The 25,759-nt window shown below is 46.0% G+C and overlaps 1 protein-coding gene and 1 non-coding gene across 2 annotated transcripts in view; one reads left to right on the plus strand and one right to left on the minus strand.

Annotated features, from left to right (window-relative positions):
- LOC8025703 (choline transporter-like protein 4) overlaps positions 1-25,759 on the plus strand; it is a 647,806-nt gene that overhangs the window by 536,422 nt on the left and 85,625 nt on the right. The gene's annotated exons all lie outside the window — the stretch shown is intronic.
- Trnae-uuc lies at positions 6,623-6,694 on the minus strand. Its single transcript has one exon. It is a non-coding gene; the product is annotated as a tRNA-Glu (tRNA).

The raw sequence follows: 25,759 nt of genomic DNA on the forward strand, positions 1-25,759 counted from the left end.
TGGTGCCAAAAAGAATAGAGCATGGCGCGTGCTTTAGAAGCTAGAGAACGCGCTCAAAATAAAACACTTTCTGACGCCGCAGTTCATGAATATAACATAAACAGAAGTACTTTGACATACCTTAATCGAGTTCCCATGTCTTGTGACTTCAGAACAGATCAAGTGCAGTGTTGCAGCACCGCAAATCCAAACCGGATCCCGCAATGATCGGAGACGACCAGCTTCTAAGTCCTGACGAAGGCTATACTAAGGCTATACTATAGACGAAGGCGTGGAACCGGCGTCATATTGGTGCCGCGATTGACAAGCACTCTTCTGCTGACGCAGGCTTTTTGCATCGCTGCGCCGGACTCGGCCTGCTACCACGTGTCGTCCTCGGACGAATTCTACGACGACAACAACTACGAGAATGAAGTGTGCCCAGCATTCGGTTTTGGCGAAAACGACATCGTCCGCTACGAACAATGCAGTGCTCCGAGTGCTGCTCTTGGGGACTACCGTCTACATAAGTCAGCAGGCACCATTTCGGCGCTGGGGCGTGGAACCGGCGTCATCTTGGTGCCGCGATTGACAAGCACTCTTCTGCTGACGCAGGTTGGTTTCTGTCCTGCACGTTTTTATGTCTATGTCTTGCCGGTTCCACCCCTTGAGCTGCATGCATCAATGAGTGCTTGTCGAACGACGACCAACTGTGTCAGGCGGCGTTTTCTGTTACTCAGAAATTACGCGTTTTACTTTTTGCTTTTACTTCTTTGCGGCGATGTTGAATTGAACCCTGGCCCTCAGGTGCAGCTAAAGGGACTGCTGGATGGGCAACAGCGTCTAATGGCCAAATTAAATCAAATCGAAGCAAACCAGGCATCGGCCGATTCCAGACTGAATGATGTGTGCAACCGTATAGGATCAGTGGAAGCGAAAATTGATAAACTTGACAATATACAGACTGTTCTTCAAGAGTATAAAGAAAAATGTGACGCACAACTTACGCAGATACAAGCTCTGTCATCCCGGGTAGAAACTCTCGAAAATCGTAGCCGCCGCAGTAATCTGATTTTTGATGGATTCCCTGAATCAAATGCGAAAGAAACCGCCGCTGCTTGTGAAGAACTTGTTACGAACCTGTGCCACACTCGTTTAGGCGTAGATGATATTCTTATCGAAAAGGCATACCGGCTAGGCAAGCAGTCTACTGATCGTAACCGACCAATCTTTGCAAGTTTTCGTTTTCTAAAAGATAAGGAAAGAATCATGTTTAATGCTCGCAAACTAAAAGGTACAAATTTAAGCATCTCAGAAGACCTCTCAGAATCTGTTCGTGTTGTAAGAAAGCAATTATGGGAATACGCGAAGGCTCACCGTCGACCGGATAGCAAAGTTGTGCTAAAACATGACTGCTTGCTCCTAGACGGGGTCAAATTCACTTGGGATGATGAGGCAAAGCTGGTGATTCAGCATTGACTACGTAATAACCGCAAAGAATGTCCAATAAACATAACCCTTGTCAACTGTAGAAGTGTGAAAAATAAAGTAGATGAGCTACGGCAGCTTGTAAACATGACTCAGTCACAGGTTGTAATCGGGACGGAGTCGTGGCTGGACGAAAACGTTCTCGATCGAGAGGTTTTCCCTGACAATTACTTATGTTATAGAAAAGATAAAAATTCCCACGGAGGGGGTGTTTTTATTCTTGTTCATGAAAGTATTGTTTCCAAAGAAATGCCGATTGAAACTGAAAACGTTGAAAACGTTTGGTGCGAACTTTCCTTGGGTAATGGTGAACGGCTGGCCGTTGGTGCCTTTTACAGGCCACCAGGTACACAGCCGAGCGTTTTAAGTTCACTGTCTGAAATTGTTTCTACTATTAGATGCGCTAAAATTATAATTGGAGGTGACTTTAATCTACCTGCAATTAACTGGAAGGCGAATAATCACAGGACTGGTGCAGGAGGAGAATTATACAACGAGTTTTTCAGTCTTATGGACCTGTGTTCACTTGAACAGCACGTTCTTGAGCCAACACGAGACGATAAAACAGGCCACATTCTAGGTTTACTTTTATCCAATACGCCAGACATTATCTCAAATACGCAAGTCATCACTGGCGTCAGCGATCATAAAGTAGTTGTGGCAGATGTTAACCTTGCAAATACCAATGTCGGTCGGTCAAAACCGCGGAAGGTGTTTTTATACAACAAAGCAGATTATGATAGCATGTCAGCTGCACTTGATTCGTATTTTCCAACCTTTGAAACGTTGGCTGAGGAACTGAGTATCGAGGATCTCTGGCGTGTTTTTAAGAACAAAATAACTGAATTAACGAACTGCTTTGTTCCTTCTGCTATGCTTACTTCGAAGCGTGCACGTGACAAACCTTGGGTATCTCGCCAGCTCCGTAGCCTTATTCAAAAGAAGCGAAGGGCGTTCCTCAAGTACCGTAGCACTCAACTTGCAGCCCATCTTGCCAAGCTGAGCGAACTAACTGCACATGTAAAAACCAGCATTCATACAGCCAAACAACAATATTTCCAGGCATTTGAAGAGAGGGTGAAGAATAATCCAAAGGAGTTCTGGAGATACGTGCGCAGCAATGCCAAACGTGATATCTCCGTTCCGCCGCTGAATCACGATGACAGTGTTGTACAAAGTGATACCGATAAGGCCCAGCTTTTGAATTCATTTTTTTATCCCGTGTTTAACCCGCCTGCACAGCGGGGTGTTTCTTTCGATGCGCCCTTTGTGACTAATGAGATGCCTCCGATCACACTCCAAGTGGAAGGGATTAGAAAGCTTTTAAATGAACTTGATGTAAGCAAGGCAACAGGCCCCGACAACATTTCTCCTTGTATTCTGAGGTCATGCTCTGGTGTAATCTGCCTGTATTTTTATGTTCTTTTTGAAAAATCTTTAGATACATCATCATTGCCGTCAGATTGGAAGCTTGGTCGGGTGGTCCCGATACACAAGGGTGGCCCAAGGAACGTGGTCACAAATTACCGTCCGATTTCACTAACTAGCATCGCTTGTAAGGTGATTGAGCACGTTTTATATACAGGCATAATCCATCATGTAAATGCCTCGGGAATACTACATTCCTCCCAGCACGGCTTTCGTCAAGGCTACTCGTGTGTGACACAGCGAACAGAGTTTGTACATGAATTGGCAGGTGCTCTTGATGGCCGTGATAGCGTTGACTGCATTTTTCTTGATTTCAGCAAGGCGTTTGATGTTGTCTCCCATGACTTGTTAATTGCGAAACTTCACGGTTATAAAATTGATAAGAAACTGGTATATTGGATACGCGAATATTTGTCTCTCCGTAAACAATATGTTGTGCTAAATGGTTGCCAGTCCGAATTTGCTGACGTGACATCAGGAGTCCCGCAAGGGTCCGTCCTTGGGCCGCTGTTGTTCATGCTGTACTTGAATGATATCGTGGGTGTTGTGTCATCACCAATGCGTCTCTTTGCAGACGATTGTGTTGTTTATCGAAAAATACGAGCGAGTGATGACGTCGACATTCTACAGGCAGACATAAATGCAATTACCGATTGGTGCAAACTGTGGGAAATGAATATTAATTTTAAGAAAACTGTCCACATCCCATTTACGAGACGGCGTGTTCCGTCCCTCAGTACTTATACCATTAATGACGAGCCACTCACTCTTGCCTACAAATACAAATATCTTGGTGTATTCCTAACCTCGACCCTAAGTTGGAATAAGCACATTGACTATACTGTCTCTAAGGCCTCGAGAATGCTTGGCTTTCTCGCTCGTAATTTTAAGCCTGTACCACGTTCCTTGAAAGAGAGACTTTATTTTTCGCATGTCCGCTCAATTTTAAAATATGCCTGCACTATATGGGATCCTCACACTGCTGTCCAGATAATCAAACTTGAAAAAGTACAAAACCGGGCTGCCCGTTTTGTTTTAAACAATTACGACAGGCGACTTAGTATGACTCGTGCTAGACAGAGCCTAGGATGGAAGGAGTTAAGCTTTAGAAGGAAGAACCTTCGACTGAAATTTTTTAATAACATATTTCACTGTAGGACTGGGATAGATAAAAATGCCTACCTTCACCCGCCAGATTACATATCGCAACGAAAGGATCATGTGTATAAGGTCAAGGAATTCCGCTGTAAAAGTGACGTCTATATAAACTCTTTTTTTCCTAAAACAATACGGGATTGGAACGGTTTGCCAGCCTCGGTGGTCAACATTGTTCCTAACGATATGTTTTATTCAACACTAACCTCGTAGTGTCTAGTTAGTAGTTGAGTAACGTTCGTAGTGTTTAGTAGACCGCATTTTTATTTTTTATTTAGCCTGCACTTTGTTGTGATACTGAAAGATTTATGGCTTGTGAATATTGCTCTTTTAACTTTTGTATAACTATTCATGTTCTTCATTTCCAACTTCTCCCCCCCCCCCCCCTACTGTAATGCCCATGGCGCTGTAGGTATCTGAATAAAAAAAAAAAAAAACAGGTTCTTTTCAAACAAAGACCCCTTCCCATTTTCCCGACGGACTTTCTCTGGCCCATCTGCCCTACCCCCTGCGTGAGCGAGGAATGCGGAGTAGGGGGTTGCTGGGAGGGGGAAGGGAAATCTCTTTTCCCCGAAAATCCCTTTTCCCCCTTTCACTACACACGACACACGGAGACACCAATGCCCGAAGGACGGGAGAAGTAATGAAGCAATGGTGAGGGTGCAGGCTAGCTGGTGTAAATTGAGCATAGTTGTAACCCGAGACTGGGGATACGGACAAGGGACAAAACACAGAACGACAGGGACGAAGTCTCAATACGAAGTCTCAATACGACGGGAGAAGGTCGAAGGTCGCCATTTTCAACACGCCGGTCAAGTGACGTACAAGCAAGAACGCTTTTTTTTGTTTTTGTTTTGTTTCTCTCTCTCTCTATCTTTTCAATTTTCTCGGGGGCCTTTTTTTGTTCGCATTTGTTTTGTATTAGCAGGGTGTTGCCATGAATGACGTCCGGGCGCGGTTCGTTCTCCGTTGTTCATCTGGAGTGTTATCTGAAACATCGACGACGATGGCATGAAGGCGTCTGGGCTGCGGTCCCACGGCGGCCATGACATGTGACGCTTTCCGCACGTTTTCGAAATGCGATTGTGGCGTGTTCAAGCTTTCTAAAATTATGTGTTATATATCATCTTGTCCTGTACAACATTATCTTTCCTCTGATGTAGGATTTGTTTTCCTAGTGCAAAACGCTAATTCAGTGGGCACCCGCGAACATTGGCCTTTTCGGCAAAACATGGTTTCGTAGCACAGTGGTACAGGGTGCACAATTGGAGCAATTTATTTCAAATTTTAGAATGTTATAGAAGAAGAGTGCGTTCATTGTCATTAGAGGCCCCTTTTTCGTTTTTCATTTTATTTTGACAGATATTTACTTTGAAAAATGTACCTCGCGGAAGCACATTCAGTCGCGGATTTTTGGCCGCCTACTCGGTCATTTTATTTGAAACCTTTTACATGTGTTTGCAACTATGGTAGAAAGAGCTACGCTAAATTTCATTGTAATACGGCCTAAACTTTTTTCGGAATGCTCACGTGAAAAGTGACAAAAACAGTTTTTTTTGGCAAACTTCATTTGGTAGTACAGTGGTACAGCGCTTAGGGATTGGCACATTTGAATAAAATTGTAGACCTGCAAAGAAAAACATATTCTGCTTTGTCATTAGAGGCCCTTTTTCTAAATTTCACCTTTGAGTTTCCATAAAAAATGTTTGAATATAGGCGAAACCACGAATTTGTTGATAGTCAAAACCGAATATTTTGACCCTTTTTGGCAGACATTTAGGCCGATATTTTTAGTATTAAATGGAGATTACTGTTCCAGGTCCTAATTATTAGCCCACATTTTCACTAATCGAGCCTATTTTTTAAAAACAAATCATAAAACAAACAGAAAACACAAATTGGATGTCTGGTTGCGCCCTCTATGTGGCGGTGGCTGAAATGTGACTACGCGAGGTTCAGGAAACTGCCGAGGATGGCGCTGATTCCAGCTGTGGTTGCCAGCTTCGGAAACTGGTTGTACACTTGGCTTCTTCCGTTTCTTGCAAAATAACGTGCTGGAAAACTTGGTCGAAACTCGTGAGGTCCTTTATAACACGGTGCTTTCTGCTAATATAGCTTTTAGGAAGAATTTCAGTCGCTTTTATATTGTCAAACGATTTTTTTTTTATGCGAGGCTCCACCGGTTCAGTTTGTAACTTCCCTGCTCTGTTTGCCTAGAGTGAAGTTTGTGTCTGTCTTTTCGTTCGCTGACTAAGCTCGTGTCGGTGTCCTTCCTACTGGCTGCTGTTCGTGTTTGCGTACCGTGTGTGTCGCTTTGATTACTAGGTCCCCTGCTTATGGGGTGGAGCAAGCGGTGGGCGTCGCGCCAGGGGTGGGTCGTGTTGTAACCTGGTTCAGGTGGCAAATATATTTATTTCGAGGAGCCGAAACTAAGCAGGTCCGGCCGCCAGGACATACGGTGCCGAACGCCCGAGCTGCCAGCCACGCGAGCCCGTGCACCTGGCTTGATGGTCCCTTCGATGATGATAGCAGGCTGTCTGCTACATCTCCCCGATTACGAAGACTGGAAGCGCTCCGGTGCCGGGAATCGAACCCGAGCCTCCTGGGTGAAAGCCAGGTATCCTAGCCACTAGACCACATCGGAGGGAGTTGGAGCAGTGATATACCATAAAATCAATGGAAGAGAATGTCCCACCGCTTCCATGGCCCTGGGACGTTCGACTCCGACAAGGAAGAGTGGAAGCTCTATCAGATAAGATTTCAAGCTTGCTTGGACGTCGCGAAGATAACCGCCGACGTCGACAAGAAAAATTTATTGATAGCTTCTCTTGGATCGACGACGTTTCAGCTGCTGTACACCCTGGTTCAGCCTCAGAATTTCTCCGAGCTGACGTATCAAGACCTCGTTATACGGCTTCAGGATCACTTCGCTTCGAGGAAATTCAAGGAGTTCGAGCGAGCCAAGCTATTGTCGGTGTGGAGTGCGAAGACATCTTCAGACCTCAATTGAATGGAAAACACGCCTTGTGACATCTCTTGGTCAAAGGCTTGATCAGGGCCTTCAGCAAACCGGGACATCCCATCCTCGTCGCCAATGTTGTAACCTGGTTCAGGTGGCAAATATATTTATTTTGAGGAGCCGAAACTAAGCAGGTCCGGCCGCCAGGACATACGGTGCCGAACGCCCGAGCTGCCAGCCACGCGAGCCCGTGCACCTGGCTTGATGGTCCCTTCGATGATGATAGCAGGCTGTCTGCTACAGGTCGTGATTGGGGAAACAGCTTAGCAGCCGACGCCGACTTCGGCGCGTTTCTTCTGCGTCGTCATTGATATGACGGCGCAGAAGAAACGCGTACTGTCATTGATATCGCTACTTCGCGCCGTGACGATGCGCTGATCTGCAGGCCGGTCGGCGCTCGCGTGATATTGTTGAAAATTCTCGAGCGTGTATTTACGTTTCGAAAGCCATAATAGAATTAAAGTGGACATTTGGCCGGCAGCCGGCATACCGTGGCTCTGAAAACAGATTGCTAGGAGTGCCCTCTCATTCGCTGGTTCCACGCTGGGTGCGCGCAGTCCGTGCTTCTGGCCTCCCCGGCCGCCCAAATGTGTTTTTCTGATGCTTGTTTTGTTTTCAGTAAACAGACAATAGATTCCTGCTGATATTCTCCTTTATAATCTTCACTCTTGACAACTCTTTAGTGTTGGAAGGAACTCCGTCAAATTTGACGATAATGCATGTGTAAGTACAACTGGAACCTCATAGTTGCAAGAATACTTTTCCTGGATTGTCTGCATTAGAGTGCCTCCATGCGCGCTTCGCGCACATGAAGGCTCCCTAGTCTGCACCTTTCTGATAATATGATCGGTCTCCATAAATTGCACTTCCCCGCTTCGGGAGCACGGCCAGCGGTGGTTCTCTGTCGGTCATCGAACCTCACACACGTGAAGCGTTGTCAAAGCTGTGATATACCGGGCGTTTTATTATTATGTTTTGTTTTGTTTTGTTTTTTTTTGCTGAAAGAAATTATACTTTTGGTATTCCCGGGGATAACATTATCGGCTGCGGCGGACGTAAAGGAACGAGCGTAAATTGACAGTTAGTGGCCTAATAAACTAAAATTTGCCATTTGCGAACGCTGGAGAGGGGGCGACCTCCTCTCCCCCGTTCGCTCCGCTGAAGTGGAACAGGGTGGGAGGAGCTCCCACTTCGTTCTTGACCTGTCACCGACTACAGTTGCGAATTCCACTTGTCATTTTGGAGCGATGACGAGATAGAGCTGAGTCATGTATTGCGTTCTCTGAGATGAAGAACGCAATGCACGCGGAGTTGCTCCACGTATGCACCAGTCACCAGTAAAAACGACCTGTCCTCCGAGGAGGTCGAGCGAGACGCCGGCTGGCATGGGGGTCGGTCACCTCACCGTCACCACCGTCTACCGTGCCTTCAAAAACACGGGGCGCAATGTGTTTCTGCAGTATAACAAAAATTTGAACAAACAAGGTGCAAACTTTCATTTTTTTCCTAAGTGTGGTTTGCAGGGCTAAACCGAATACAAAAACGATACGCCGTGCTGGGATGACGTCGACTACAATGGTACACGATCATAACAAGAGCACAAATCCTGCCACATTATTTTGCTACAGTGATAAGAGCATATATATCTTTGTCCGCGATGCGGCAACAGAGACATTATTTCCAAATTAGAGTTCGAAGTTAGCCTTCGATGCTAGCACTGACCAACTCACTTCACTCACAGGGTGAAAACGTGAAACTTTGTATCATTCGGACAGAGATCGAAAAATAACACGCACCACTTCAACTTGGACACCCCAAAAATTATTAACTTTAGTAGATCGCACGCAAAAGCTTCGTGTAGGCAATAAAATTGCCGGTTAGAAGTACGGTTCCGCAAACAAAATCAACATATGAGTCATCAAATTATGAAGTAAAACCAGGTGTGAGCCTGCCAAAAATATTCGACATTTATTGTTGTCAATATTTGTTTTTCTATCCACGTGCTTATGTCGCAGTGGAAAGCCGTGAAACTCCCTATAAAATTATTTTGGGCAGTGTTTCCGACGAATCCCGGAGAAAAGCTCACCGGAGAAAATCTCACCGGAGATAAGCTCACCGGAGAAAAGCTCACCGCAAAACCGGCGGATGCGGAGAAAAGCTCACCGGCCATTGAGCGTATGCGGAGGAAAGCTGACCGATTTTTTTTTCCTCTCTTTATATGGAGGCTTTTGGATCATGCGTAACATATATCAATTTATTATCATTAAAATTCGTCAGCTTTGTAAAAAAATGCCCTTTTTTGTATTATTTGTTAAGCTTATTGGGTATATTTCTCCCAAATTAATAATTGCGGGCGAGTGTTTTCTGTGGCTTACTCTGTAGGCAACGAAAGCCCAACTCAAAAGATTATGAACTTGAAGAACAGGAAAAAGTTCGAAAATTCAATGTCTGCATTAAATCTCAGAAGCAAAACTGTCAATGGTGAACTTCCGAAAGTGCATGCGCAACAACGCGGTACCTGAATTCCTTTTTGAAGCTTTTGTTAACCTTTGAAAACAGGCTAGAACGTCTTCCACGGACACGCACATTTTGTAGCCGGAACGGCTACAAAACGTGGTGGCGTTTCCAGACGTTCCCTTCGTGTGATAGTGCCCTTCTACGGCGAGTTACCCATGACCTTCAGAGCTGCACACTGGCACCATTGTTACTCAGAAGTAGTCTTCTGTAAGGGTAACGAATAGGGCGAGTTGGTAAACGTCATACATGATGAAAACCGCTCGAACGACGACGAGGGAGTGAAGGCAACAAACACGACAGGACGAATCTGTTCTCGCAACTAAAGTTTTGTTAGTGGAATTAACAGAAAGAATACGGCGTAGCCGACACTGATTACATCAACAAACACCTACTTATCTATTAGGCAATACACAATATTTGGAACTGAAACGGTTCACACACCGCTATTCATATTAGCTTGCAAAGAACAAACCTCTTTATTTGACAGAACTATCGACGGTTGTCAATAAATTGTTGTCTTTTTTACCGGTGTACGATGTTCTGATTTTGTACCCCCCCTTGCAGCTTTATTAATATACAGAATGGGTGATTCAATCGGTGAGCTTTTTTTGCATTCGCTCAGAGGCTGGTGAGCTTTTCTCCGCATTTGCCGGTTTTGCGGTGAGCTTATCTCCGGTGAGCTTATCTCCGGTGAGCTTATCTCCGGTGAGCTTATCTCCGGTGAGCTTATCTCCGGTGAGCTTATCTCCGGTGAGCTTTTCTCCGGTGAGCTTTTCTCCGCCGCCCGTTTCCGACGGTGCTCGCTCGATCGTAAAATGCCGCTTTGTTGCTACTTTGGCGAATCAAACAAGGAAGCCACGTTCACCTACAATGCCCTGTCCACAAGAAGGGAAATCGAAATTTTCGCTTCGTTTTCTTTTTTTTTAAATATTCTTCTCTTCTGCGCGATAAATGGTATGGATTATTATCCTTCCCTGTACTCTCGCTGCGACGAACAGTCCGATAAACGAGTCACCCTATGACAAAGATGGGGGTCCCGAAAATCTCCTAAAATCGTGTTTGTTCTCAGAGACACATCCGTGTGTAAGAAAAACCGCGGCCCTCTCCACGAAGTACGGACATATTTGATAAATAGCGTTGACTTGAGGTTGAACTTTTCATTTGCTTTGTAAACACAAGCGTGACGTCACGTGCGCATCCCACGCGACCCGACTGAAGTCTGAACTGGTGTACTATGTGTGGACAATAGGGCACTATTTTGACTTCCCGGCCGCGACGACCTTGGCGAGGGAGGACAGATGGGGGTCCCGAAAACTCCTAGAATCGTGGTTTGTTCGCAGGGACACACACATCCGTGTGTAACAAAAAACGCGGCCCTCTCCACGAAGCTTACACAGGCATTGTTGTGTAACTACTGAAGATGCCTCCCGCAAGGGAGGCAAAACGTCTAGTGAAATTGTTTTTTCCTTTTCTGTGAAGTCGGTGCTTTTATTTTAATTATGTTACTAGTCGTCCTGTGCGACCAGTGCTCATTTGAAGAATCGCCTTTGTCTTTCCTGAACCCTAACAAAAACACCCTCATAACATTTTTTTTTTTACTGTTCGGCTACGTTGGCATAGCCTATAATCGACATAATTTTTGCGAAAGCCTACTTTTATTTTATAATTATCTGTAACCATTTCTAATTGAAGAAGTGACAAGTATAATAATTATATTTTGATTTCATATCAAAATTCGACGAACCGGGAGATGCGAAATTCGGTGAAACAGCTTTTCAAAAAAATATCCCGTGCCCGAAACTTGCTTATATTAAAACGTCTAACATGTGTATGTGTTCTAATACAGAAGATGAGTGCAATGTGGAAACTGAATGGCCTCACAGACAATTGTCAACGAGTTGGAATTTTTTATGAATTACCCTTTGTCGAGTCATCCTACTACCGATTGGCCTCTTCAATCAATTGCCCGTCGAAAAATATTGTTGTTGGTTTATTTGCCATCTGCTGTAAGGGGAGAGTGTGGGGCTCGTCAAGCCGACATCTGCCAGCATTTTCATCACGCCTCCAGCGCCTGTACCGACTGACGCCGACGAGTTGGCCTAGAAATAAATACCCACGGACTATACTATAGCCGCTAAATATCCCTACGCGAGCATGATTTGTTTTTCAAAGGGGCACCCGCCTGTCGGTGCTTCTTTGAATTAAACATACGTCACGGTCAAAACGTTCCGCAGCTAATGAGTGAAGGCCGACCAACCTATTTTGTCCAATTGTCCGTGCATGGAAGATGAGAATGCCACTGCGTCAAAGACAAGACGTGTGCGAGCGTTGCTAAAAATAGAGACCACTATCGATGTTTTAGTATACATGGTTTCATTCTTAGTCAGAGCGGAAACAGAGGTTAGATGTCACGAAAACAGATACACAAAGACAAAAAGCACTTTATCACGGCGCATTGTATGAGTTGTTATATTAGTGGGTGGAATCACCCAAACAAAGATAGTGAACGCCGTGGCGTTTAGGTGTTGAGCTGTTGGTGATGCTTGACCGGCGCAATGTGTCAGTCGAGCTCCAACTGAGGGTGATATGAGGCGGGGCAGCTCTGTGGTTTTACTTGTTGTTTATTCTGGTGTCTTTCGTTTTTGCGCGAAATATTGCAAATCACAACAGCTAGGCATCTTCGTCCGATGAAGCTCTGTTTTATTGATTGGCGTTTCATCGAATAGTGGACATTTCATCGAACACCGCTTCATTGAACGCCAACTCAAGTAGCTTGATCGAATTATGTTTCTGCTATCAAATTATTGCAGATATAATAACTACGCTCGTCATATTTTGTAAATAACGGTAGCCTTTAGCGAAAATTGTGTTGCATAGTTAGTTTCGGCCGTCAGCAAATAGTGAAAAATATCTATCTACCTATCTCTCTCTCTCTATATATATATATATATATCTATATATCTATATATATATATATATATATATATATATATATATATATATATATATATATATATATATATATATATATATATATATATATATACAAAGGCAAAAATACGTACTGTCAGAGTTACTAATTCGAAGTTTACTACGACGTTTCGAGCGGGGACCACTCTTCATCACCTAATGAAGAATGGTCCCCGCTCGAAACGTCGGAATAAACTTTGAATTAATAACTCCGACAGTACGCATTTTTGACTTTTACTAATACAATGTCTGGACATTTACACTTACCAAGTAACCATTTTCAGCTGTGATTTGAGACTGTGTTGCGCTTATCCCGCTCTTATTTATTTATTTTTTGTTTTTCTTGTTTCTGGCCCTTTTAGTATAGGCTTCCACCAGCTCGCTTGCGCGTGAACTCTAATTTCAAGTGAAACAAGTTTGTAAATTAGGGTGACACTATATAGGTTTGAAATCCTGTATACCAATTTTATTGTCATTTGGTGAGCCACGTACGAATTTTGAAATATATCTTTTCATCCAAATAATCGATTAGTAAATCGAATAGCGATTCGGACGAATTTACTACGACGGGAAGAACGAATTTGCAAATCTCATGGCAATTAGGAAATTTCAGCCATCCTTGGTTTCCGATTGGTCGCGCTCAGTAGCGGCTCCCTCCGCACAGAGTAGCCTCGAGTCAGAATTCGCGGAGTCTCTACTGACCGGCCAAAAAAGTGCGGCGCTTCAACTGCTCCCGCCCAGACGACTTGATGTATTTGTATACGCCCATGACATCGGCCGCGATCGGCGATTGAGGTTCCGTTAGCCGACGCAAGCGTCAGCGGACGTCTCATATTTCCATACTCTCATTTAACTACAGAAACAAAAACAACAAAAAAATCATCCAGTTCATGTTCACTATGTTCACCACTGACAAGATAGTCGGTAGTCGACGAGTTTCCGTGCAAAGCCGATCAAAACGAGGCACCAGATCAACTTTTACGGCTGCCATCAGGAAAGATCTGGCTTGTCGTGTTCCCTCAACGTCACTCCGAATATTGTTTGTGCCCCGCGCACCATCCTCTTGTAAGAATATTTTTATTGTCCCCATGTGATTCCTTTTTTATGTTCTTACTGGTGTTTGATCATAATTCGGTCATTGAAATAGTTTTTGCTGCCGACCCTACCATTATTTTGTCCCCCCGCAGGGGGCACCTGTGAAAGCAGGTGTTTGGAGAGTGGCGTCTCCACGGACCCCGAGCTCCGCAGGGGGCGCCTGCACCTTTGGTGCTAGGTGCTTGGTGAGTAGCGTCACCACGGACCCCAGCCGCGTGGGCCACCATACCCGCACGCAGGGGGCACCTACTTTAGTGGGTGCTTGGTGAGTGGCGTCACTACGAACCCCGAGCCATGTGGGTTCGCCCACCCACGTCTGGCTGTGCGTGGCTTAACCCGTGTCCGGGGAAAAGGGGACCCTGGTGGTTGAGCTGAGCCCGGGGTATGTTTGGACCCTTCGGGGCCCCCCGGGCGAGGCAATACACCGCTTCGACCCCTGCTTCTCGTAGACGGGTGTCCTGGCTTGGCCCGACCAGGATGATTCAGCCAGTCGCCTCTTCTACCCTCTTCTTCCTTCTTTCACTTTTCCTCCCGCCCCTTTCTCTTTTCTTCTACACTCTCTTCCTTCCTTTTTCACCTTCTTAGGCGGCAAGGGCCAACCTTGAGTGGAAACAGGACCTATCCCTGCAACCACACTAGGGTATAGTGCCCGGGCAGCACTGGTAGCGTAATTGTGTCAGCCAAGCCCTCTTGCTATGGCACATTACCTACCCCCTTGTTGGGCTCCGTGGTGGGCGGTGCACCCGGGCACTGAATTTTCTTCCCCATCTCTATGGGTCTGCACAAAAAATCCTTTCTTGATCGGCCCCCGAAAAGGGGTCGCACCGAAGCTTCTACCTCGCACGAGACACATTCTACTCCACCTAGATTCCCGAAATTCTTAGTACTCCACTCTGAAAGTGACAAACCGCTCTCGAAAATGTCACCATTTCTCGTTGCAAAAGTCCTGGAGAGTGTGGTTGGGAAGAATTTCAAGGCTAAAAAGCTGGCATCAGGCGATTTACTTGTTGAGATTGAGACCAGCCACCAGAGTTCTGTGCTCCTTGCACTCAACTCTGTGTCGGACTACAAGGTTACCGTGACACCCCACAAGACATTGAACACCATCCAAGGAGTCATCTCGGAGGACGACCTTCTGGACGCGTCTGAGAGCGAAGTAGTGGAGGGCCTTTCTGACCAGGGGGTTGTAGCTGCAAGGCGCATCTCCTTGCGTCGTGACGGCCAAGAGCTGAAGACGAGGCACATTGTGCTTACCTTTGGGACCACCACACTTCCCGAGTCTGTTAAAGCTGGATACCTTTTCTGCAGAGTTCGTCCGTACGTTCCAAACCCCAGAAGGTGTTTCAACTGTCAAAGATTTGGACATGGCTCACAGAACTGCCGCGGCAAAGCCACATGTGCTAAGTGTGGCAAAACTGACCATGCAGCAGACTCTTGCTCCAACGACGCAGTCTGTGTAAATTGCAAAGAACCCCACCCCGCTTACTCCAGATCGTGTAAGACGTGGAAAGATGAGAAGGAAATTCTTACCCTTAAAGTGAAAGAAAACCTCTCATACCCAGAGGCGCGTCGCCGCTTCGCGTTTTTGCGCAAGGGTGGCTTTGCACAGGTGGTGCAGCGGGGACCTGCACCACTGAAGGTTGCGGTGGCAACTCAGACATCCTTCCCGGATGCTAGGAAGCCACTGCAGTCCCCAACACCCCAGCTGAAGCTTCAGCTTCCTGGGCGTTCACTCTCGGCTGGTAGGCCTACATCCTCCTCCAGCGAGAGTTGTTCCTCTTCTACGGGGCAGCAGCCTGTCCCCTCTCATGTAGAGGGCTCACAGGCTGTTCCTTTTACCCAAGATGGGTCGGCTGTGTCCGCACCTGTCAGTGCTTCGCGGTCTCCTTCCAAGGAGAGGGGACCACGCTTCGACCGAATTCTTCGGAGGGAGCGTCCTCATCCAAGGAGCGGCACGATTCTTGTGCCACTGCTCCAACACCCAAGGGGCAGGAGCAGGTGGACTTGGGCGATTGCCTGCCCAGTACCTCTGCTCCTCCGGTTGGTGGAGGTCGGGGCCGGGGTTTTCCACCTCGTGCCCAGAGCCACCCTAAACCGGCTAGAACAGCCTCCGCCCAGGAGGCAGAACCAATGGAGGAGGGTACTGACCCATCCACTCCTGCGTCTGACCCAGACGACATGGAGTGGCAGGTCCCCAAGGGCAAGCACAAGAGCAAAAAACCAATTGTACCACCGAAGTGACAATTATACTTTGCAAGGCTGATATGCTTTTTCAACAGAAATGTCATCCTGCATCTTCAGTCACTACACTAACCTCACATCACCAAGTTATCTTGCTCATTCCCATTGCTCCACCTACTCCTAGGGACCAGCCGAGACAGAGGAGTAACGGCGACTCCCTCGCCAGTGGCCTCGGCCCAAAGTCTCGACGCCCTTGGAGGTCGGAGGGGGCAGTTCCATATAGACCAACCAGAGGACCACTGGCGACTCCCTCGCCTGGGGCTTTATTTTTAATTGTTTTTCCCCAAAGGTTCGGTCGGAGCTGCCTTCTTGCAGACTCATTAAATCATCATTCATGTCCATTTCCACTTTTACTAAATTTACCTCCTGTCACTGGCTTAGTTTTACTCTAGCTACCATTACACAAAGCTTGTGACTTTCTGGTAAAAAGCTAACTGCCTAATATTAATAATGTCTGTTTTTTACAATGGAACTGTCGTGGGCTTTTTTCCAATTATGACGACTTCACCTTTTTAATAAATGAACACCACCCTGCTGCCTTTTGTTTGCAGGAGACACACCTTAAAGAAAGTCACTCAAATGTTCTCAGACACTTCAAAGTGTTCAGAAAAGATAGGTTAAACGCATCTGTAGCTTCCGGTGGTGTTGCAGTGGTTGTCCAACGCATGGTCCCGTCCACTGAAGTGGCTTTGCAAACCTCTCTCGAGGCTGTGGCTGTCCGTTTGCTGCTTGACCGTGTGATTACTGTCTGCTCAGTGTATATCTCCCCGGGGTATCGGCTGCAATTTGAGGAGCTAGATAATCTAATTAGGCAGCTTCCGGTGCCTTACATCATTTTAGGTGATTTCAATGCACACAATCCTTTGTGGGGAAGCTCTAGAAGAGATTCTCGAGGGGCACTCATTGAACGGTTTCTTCTTTCGATAGGATTGTGTCTGCTCAACACAAAAGAAGCCACTTATTTTAGTTCAGCAACTTGTAGTTTTACTTCCATTGATCTTTCGTTTTGTCATCCTTCATTGTACCCCCTGTTTTTATGGAAGGTCATCCAAAATCCATATGGGAGTGACCACTTTCCACTCATTTTAGAGTTTAACCATCCTCCTGCTGGTCTTTTAACACGTACCCCTCGTTGGAAGCTTGAAAAGGCTGACTGGTCAATCTTTACAGAAGCCTCACTTATAGCATGTTCATCCCTTGATGATCTTTCCATCGACGACGTCACCGAGCACATTACTCAACACATCTTGCAGGCCGCTATGCTTGCCATTCCCATGACGTCCTCACATCTTCCAAAAAGGCCAAAGCCGTGGTGGAACGAAGACTGCCGCCAGGCAAAGAAAGAACAGAATCGTGCGTGGGGTATTCTCAGGCGTTATCCCACAGCAACTAACCTGATCGGCTTTAAGAAAAAAAGAGCGCAAGCAAGGTATATCCGACGGCAAGCCAAGCGGCAAAGCTTTAGAGGGTATGCTTCCTCAATTAATAGCAGTGCGTCCTCGAAGGAAGTTTGGGACCGTGTGCATAAAATTGAAGGCTCTTACCGGGTATTTTCTGCCCCACTCCTGAACCAAAACGGAGTATGCCCTGCCAGCCTAGAAGAACAGGCGAATGTCCTTGGTGAGCATTTCGAATTTGTTTCAAGTTCTCAGCATTATACTCGGTCATTTCAGCGACACAAGCTACAGGCGGAGAAAAAGGCAGTTCCTTTGTCAGGTGGCTTGCAGGAGCCCTATAATTTACTATTTACACTTTTTGAACTACAGTTGGTACTTCGTTCGTCCAAACAGACGGCTCCTGGGCCAGACAGCATTCATTACAAAATGCTTCAGTACCTCCATCCATCAACTCTTGAGCTTGTTTTATATTTGTTCAACCGCATTTGGCTTGAAGGTTGCTTCCCCTCATCTTGGAAGGTGGCTATCATAATCCCCCTGCTGAAGCCAGGAAAGGATCCTACCTGTGCATCTAGCTTTAGGCCGATAGCTCTCACGAGTTGTTTTTCAAAGACATTAGAAAGGATGATAAATAAAAGGCTTATATTTTATTTAGAAAGAAACAAGTTGCTTGACCGTTACCAATGTGGATTTCGCTCAGCTCGATCTACGGTTGACCATCTGGTCCGCTTTGAGACTGCTGTGCGAGAGGCCTTTGTAAATAGACAACATTGCTTCTCTGTCTTTTTTGACTTGGAAAAAGCATTTGATACAACTTGGCGCTACGGCATATTGCAGGATTTGTTCAACATTGGTCTTCGGGGCAGAATGCTAGGTGCCATCCATAGTTACCTCCGGGATCGCACTTTTCGTGTGAAGCTTGGGGCAACTCTTTCTAAAGAATTCTCGCAAGAAAATGGAGTCCCACAAGGCGGTGTGCTTAGCGTCACACTTTTTATCGTAAAAATGAATTCAATTTCTCATATTATACCGCCATTTGTTCAGTACTCGCTCTATGTTGATGATGTACAAATTTCAGTCTCATCTTGTAATCCGTCCATCTGTGAACGGCGACTTCAACTTGCAATAAATAATTTGGTCAAATGGGCAGATTTAAATGGTTTTAGGTTTTCTCCTGAGAAAACGGTTTGTGTGTGCTTCTCTCGTCGCCGCGGAATTTTACTTGAGCCTTCCTTAACTATGTATGAAGTCCCTATTGCAGTAAAAAAGGAACACAAGTTTTTAGGTCTTATATTTGACTCAAAAATGACATTCATTCCACATGTTAAGAGCCTCAAAATGAAATGTATAAAATCACTTAATATACTAAAGGTCTTGTCGCACGTATCCTGGGGGGCTGATCGGTGTTGTTTATTGCGCATCTACCGCTCAGTCGTGCGGTCTCGACTTGATTATGGCTGTATTGTGTACGGCTCCGCACGGGCATCGGTTCTCAAGATGCTGGACCCAATTCATCACCAGGGTCTCCGACTTTCCACTGGTGCTTTTCGCACATCTCCAATACTCAGCCTATATGTAGAGGCAAATGAGCCCTCACTGGAGAAAAGGAGGTTTGAATTAGGCTTCATGTATTCTCTGCGAATTAGGTCTGTTCCTGGTCACCCGATCCTGGACTGCATAGAACAAGTACACTATGAGCAGACTTTCATAAACAAGCCTTCATTTGTTCCACCTCTCGCCATGAGAATTCGTTCTTCTGCTGAGTCCGTAGGGCTGGATGTGCTACCCTCAGTTGTGCAGCGCTTGAACTCAGTAGCTCCTTGGGACCTCATGCCCCTCCACTGTGAGTTGAAATTAACAAAATACAACAAGAAAGAGACCCCTAATGAAGTTCTGAGACAAGAATGTTTCGAACTCCAGGACCAGTACCGAGACTTCACAAGTTTCTACACTGATGGGAGCAAAACTGATTCCTATGTAGGCTGCTCAGTGGTAGGGCCTTCCGTGAAGTGTGTCAAAAGAATTAACAATAATGCCTGTATTCTTTCCGCAGATCTTTACGGCTTAATCCTTGCCATAGACCACATTCTTAAAAAGAAGATCCGTAATTCAATTGTTTACGCTGACTCACTTAGTGCTTTACGAGCTCTGGACACAACCGGGGATGTTCAAAATCCACTTGTTCTAGAAATAAGGAACCGGTTACATTCAGCATCAAAAAGGAAGAAAGAAATAACATTGTGCTGGGTACCTTCCCATGTAGGAATTCCTGGGAATGAGGATGCTGACCGTGCAGCGAGCACTGCTAAGGATCGGCAAGTGGATCTGCACAAGATACCCTACAGAGATTATAGACATGCCCTGAAAAAATGTACAAAGTGCAAGTGGCAAGAGGAGTGGAACCAAGAAATGAACAATAAGTTGCATGCCGTAAAACCTTTAATTCAAGAATGGGAGAGTGCACGTCATCGTGAGCGATTTTATGAGGTGGTATTATGTCGACTCCGAATCGGTCATACACGTCTTACCCATGGGCACCTTTTGCGAGGGGAGGATGCTCCAGAATGTGAACACTGTCACGTACCATTAAGCATCCTGCACATTTTACTTGTATGCCCTTTGTATGACCAAGAACGCCACAGACACTTTGCTAAGGTTTACCAAGAGCATACACCATTACATCTCGCCATTTTACTCAGCGATGAGCCATTGATTCCACACAAGTGTGTTTTTAACTTTCTTAAGGATGTAAGACTCCTGGACCAGCTATAATTTTAATAGTTTGTCGTATTCATTGCCACATCTTATGCGCTTGTACTTTCATGATCATTGTTTTATTAAATTACAAGCTGCTATAGCTCTTTCTTCTCTTTAACCTTGATTTCAGCAATAGTCCTAGTTTTTGGCGCATTATAGCCTTGGTCGCTGCTGCGCCATTAAACCCCAATCAATCAATCAATTATTTTGTCCCTCTGGCAGCAAAGGAATCTTATGCCGGCATTACACACGAAATAAGAATGTAGACACTCCGTCCCATATCTCAAATTACATCACAATGTGTTTACACAACTGTAGTGCAGAGGTACGATGAGCAGGGTTTGAAAAAATATTAGTTTCAGTATTTTCAAAAGAGCGACGAAACAAAATAAAGAAAGGACCGCCAATCGGCAGCGCGTGCAAGCATAGGCAGTAGTGACAGGAAGCGCGAGGTGTGTCTTTCGTACGGCCGGCATCAACTCACGCACTGTCCGAAGATGTACTCTGTTTTACTCGTAGGATTGCAACGCTGCGGAATGTAGGCGTGTGATTTCAGAAAGCGCGTCCTACCATTTCTACGCGCGAGTGCTCCTGCAACCCAAGCATTGTATACAGTTACGTCCTCGCGCCCGTGCCTTGGCCAGCCCCGTAGACAACTTATGCAGTATCGAAAAGGCATAGTTCAAAATTGGCGGTCCCACTTTTCCATACCGCTTCAAAACCCCATCTCGCTCAAATCACTTGGCAGCCGGACAATTTTGGCAGGGGGCCTCAAGTTGGGGATTATCCGGTACATTGTCCTCCCAACAATGAACGTAAGCGCGACGCGCCAGAGGGTGAACACGTGAAAGGAGGGGCGTAAGAGTGGAGAAGGAAACTCAAGGTCGCAAGCGACGGGAAAAAGGGTTTTGAAATTGGCGCGCAGGTTTTGCAGCATTTGCTCATACGGACAGCCAACGCCGCCCTGGTGGTTCAACTAATGATTTGTTCAAGATGGCCGCCGTGGTACCGCAGCCTTAAGTGGAACGTGCCGTGCATCAAGTGTGTCAGTGCGGATTTTGAGTTCGACATTGGACTACCAAGAAAGGTTGGTTACGGGGAGGCGCAGAGACGAGGCTCGACCTGTTCTCAGTAACTCAGCTTTAGCGATTGAAGTGACCATTTATTCTGACTGCGAGACTCCGGTGTTGAAAGCGCGTCTTCTACAAACTCTTAAGTTTCATTTAAGAAAAAAAAAAGTGTTAGTATTCGGAGGTGTTGCGTTTGGATTAATGCTCATTTTTTTGGCGAAGGCAAATTACGTGAATAGGACTTGTGAAATGTCAACAGATCATTTTTCACGAACGAAATAGTTGGGTGAAGTAGAGTCAACACTTTCGTTAACTCGTATTCGAACAACGCGCGAAGCTCTATTATGTAATGTCTGAACGTTCGTGGCACATTAAACAAATTCGCCAGTTTCGTCCGAGTTTTGTCAACACTTTCAGCCGTGCTGGGCAGAGTCACCAAGACGAGCGAAATATCATCCGTCTTCCTGGCGAACATTCTGTTCACCTTCGGGGACTAAATCCTACAGATGCATCCTGTCTGAGGGGGACTAATGGCTGCTTTTGCTCGCGCACGCCTATCGGTTAGTCCCAGTCGAGCGCTGTTAGTCCCCAGCTTTTGCGCGCGGTACCTAGCTTGAACCAGATGGTCCTTACGGGGAGCAACTGGAAGTTTAGAGAACCAAATGCTGCCGTTAGCCCTCGAGGCACCATGATCCCCTTGACAATCACATATACAGCTTGTGAAAAAAGGTGGCTGAGCTGTATGTTAAAATCCGCATCCACCACATGGCTAAAGAAAGGAACCGCGAGATAATCAAGGACAGGGTCAGGCCACTTCTTTCGAGGGTAATTATGTTCAAACACCAGTAGAGTGTCGCTGCAGTGCGCTATTTTGACTGTGTTTTCGTATTCATTTTTAATGTTTCTGTGATTTTGTAGTTTCTGCTAATTTTACAGTGTTTCTACGAGTTTCCGTAGGCCATTTGGCCACCGACAAGTGAAAAAAAAAAATAAATGGTTACAACCCAACGCAGTTATTTTTATTGTCTTCAAGACGCGGGCACCTTCAATCGGCAGCGCAAATAAGTGCGAATGCAGCTGTACTCGGCCGTTTCTTGCCACTGGCAAGATGGCCGCCGCCCGCTCGGCGCGGCTTCACCCGCTCCCATGGGTACGCATAGGTGGCTTCCACTCCAACAAATCTTTATATCCTTTTTGGTAGTACACCAACGTTACTAAAACCACTCAGTTGGGTAACTGCCACAGAGACTGCTCTGAGAAAGTGGCCCCGATCTGTCCTCCAGAACCGAGCTAATGGCGAACTCAACGCCGCCATTTCTCCCGCAGCGTCCACTAGAGGAACTGCACGGTACTTCTATGTTGGCTTTAATCGGCCATTTTGGCGCCGAAACAGATACAGCGGAAGAGGTTACCGGGGTGCTACCCCCGTCTCCCCAGCGGACGCGCCGCGAATTACTACCGAAGTTAAAATGCACCTAGCTCAGGGCGCGCTACCTCCCTATTGAAAAAACCAGCTTAAGCTGGTCCCAGCTTCAAGCTGGGTTATTGCCCCAGCATGCCCAGCTTGGCATGCTGGTCATGCTGGTTGATCTGGTCATACTGGTCATGATGGTTGATCTGGTCCCAGCTTCAAGCTGGGTTATTGCCCCAGCATGCCCAGTTTGGCATGCTGGTCATGCTGTTAAACTGGTCATGCTGGTGAACTTCCCAACCAGTTTAACCTGTTTAAATTAATACACAGAATAAAAAAGCCAAGCTCGTCAGAAAAGCCAACTCGGCATCCAATTTATTATTTTCGTACTTGCGGCAGCCTCACATGAACTCAAATGCTACACATCCTCGGCGCTGACACAGTACTAACCGACGCACAGATTCTCGGTGCAAATTGTCTACAATGTTAATAAAACCAGATTGCTTATCTCTCAACACGAAAAAAATACTAGACACAGGCCAAAAACAGGCAATAGCAGACGAAAATACTACACGGACGAGAGAAGCGAACCTGGGTCCCGCCAGCGATGGGGGCGAAGCGGCAACTTGCGTGGTCGGCAGAGGCGAGGAAATCCGTGTGGCTTGGATGGCATTGGCGATACTCCTCGGCACCGCCGTCATTCTTGGGCACACACACGTTCGAAGACACGAAGCGACGCCGCAGTCGGGACGTCTGACATCTTCCCGCACTGAACGGACTGCCGCTCGCTGTCTTCTCAAAACCCGCTTCGCTTGCACCGTCGTTCAACTAGTCTCCAAACAACGCGCACACAGCCGTCCCTTCGATCTGCCCTCTGCCCAAGCTATCCAAACGCGTCTTCGATTCTCCGTTTCTACCACTCTCTCTCTCTCTCTCTCTTTTCTCGCACACAAAGGTAGCTTGCAGCGCGCCTGACGCGCCCGGTGGTCTACCAAAAACGAGAGGACAAAGAACAGGACGTGGCCTCGTTCCAGCAGCCGACCTTGTCGCGCGCGCTCCCAGCAATGCCAGTTCGGCTATCTCTAGCCGACCTTGGCGTGCGCGCTCCCAGCATGACCAGCTTGACCACCACGATTATTATTTCGACCAGATTCACCAGCTTGTCTCCCAGCATGACCAGCTCGTCTCCCAGCTTGACCACATTGGCTCCATGGAAAACCAGTTTGACCAGTTAAGACCAGACTGGCTCCCAGCTACACCAGATTGAATCTAAAACCAGATTCGAGTGAGACCATGCTGGTTTTTACTTAGACCAGACTGACCAGCTTAAATTCCAGCTTGCCCAGCTTAAACCAGCTTGATTGCCAGCTAAACCAGTTTAATTACCACATTGACCAGTTTGACCACCTTGATTACCAGCTTGACCACCTTAATTACCAGCTTGACCAGTTTGATTTTCATGCTGGTTTTTCCAATAGGGCTGAAAGCACCGCTGAGGCATGGTTGCATAAAAACAATATTAATTGTTCCGAAAAATCTTGCAAACTAAAGATTATAAGAACATCCCGCGCCCTTCATCTTGTACTAAACTCCCACAAATTTCATACAAAAAGAGTCTTTTCAGTTTGTTTTTACACAAAAACATGCTTTCTAAGAGCTCAAGGTGACCACAGCACAGACAAATGATAAAGAGTGGCGCTGTTGTCGTATTTAGCTCGGTCTCGGTAGACGCCAGCGGCCAAGGTTTCGACGGCGAGTTTCCCAACTGAGTATTCTAGTAACGTCGGTAGCTACGATCGAGCCGCAAGACAGAAAAAACAAATGACGAACTTACATGGACAAATAACTCGAGCAAACTATTTGGAACCGGACGGTAACTTGTGCAACCTAGCGTGACTTCTAGCAGTCTATATAAAGAAAAAACGAGTTTGTTAATACGCTACGACCGATCACGAGTGGACAGCAATCCTACATACATCGCAGACAACACGAACACCACGCATTACACAGCACCAGACTTGTACCGTACGCATTACTAGTAATCAAATTACTTGTAATTGATTACTTTTTGGAGTAATTTTGTAATCAGTTGATTACTTTTATTAGGCAGTAGTCACAAGAGTAATTTGATTACTTTTTGAAGAATAAAATTACTTGTAACCGTTACAATTTGTCCGCGCCCCCCCCCCCCCCCCCCGGCACATGCCTTTTTTTTATGAAATGACAAAAATAAAATTTGCTTTTTTTTTCCAAACAGAAAAAAGGAAAGATTTTTGCGGAGCTGTTTCAAACGAGGTCAATCCCTTTCTAGGTACGGTTTCTGTGGAGTGTCCGTTTCTTTTGTTGTTTTTTTTGAGCTGGGACTGGGGGAGGGAACCCTCAGGGAAGCCTCAGTGCGTGACAAAGGCCATTCAGGGCGAAGTTTGAGGGAGCAGAATGTAGCTTTGTGAGTCCTTCGTTCAGACTAGCCCCCTCACGCACACACACAACGAAATAAAAGAAAATAAAAAAAAAATCCTGCTTGGGGTACCTACTTGCAGCCCGTAGGAGAACCAGAACCGAAGAATGCCTAAAGCGGATGCAAATTATAACAAAGGCAGTTGAAATATTTCCCCATTTCCCCTACATGGTCTTTGTGACAAGCAATGTTTCGAGTTGAGAAGTGGTCGGGGCGATCTCTTCCGCTAATGGATACTACACAGGATCCGTTTCAAATCCTGGAGTTGCTGCTCCTTTGTATAACATGCGAGCTCATCCACATGTGAATAATAAAATGAGCGACGCAAACTTTGAGCGACAAACCTTGCTCAAGCTTAACAAGATCTAGAACCCCCTCCGCTCCCCCCCCCCCCCCAAACACACACAGACACACTGGCGAACGACCAAATCATCACACGTCTTCAAACGAATTCTATGCTTTTGTCCGCATTGTGAAGGTGCAACGACCACGAAGGGGGATCCAGTTTCTCTTGTTTAATACTTGCGCAAATGTGAAATATAGGTTAGAAGTAGTTCATTGTTATGAGCGCTAAAGTTGTGTGTTCACACAATAAAGTAATCGGAAAAGTAACGATTACTTCTTTAAGTAATGTCCAATTACTTTTGCCGTCGAGTAATCGAGTAATCTAATCGAATACTTTTTAGCCAAGAGTAATAGTAATTGTAATCGATTACTTTTTTTTAGTAACGTGTACAAGACTGCACAGCACCGACATATACACAAACAGAACAC

The sequence above is a fragment of the Ixodes scapularis genome, unplaced genomic scaffold (assembly GCF_016920785.2).
Source record: "Ixodes scapularis isolate PalLabHiFi unplaced genomic scaffold, ASM1692078v2 PGA_scaffold3__209_contigs__length_174095766, whole genome shotgun sequence".
Taxonomy (NCBI): Eukaryota; Metazoa; Arthropoda; class Arachnida; order Ixodida; family Ixodidae; genus Ixodes; species Ixodes scapularis.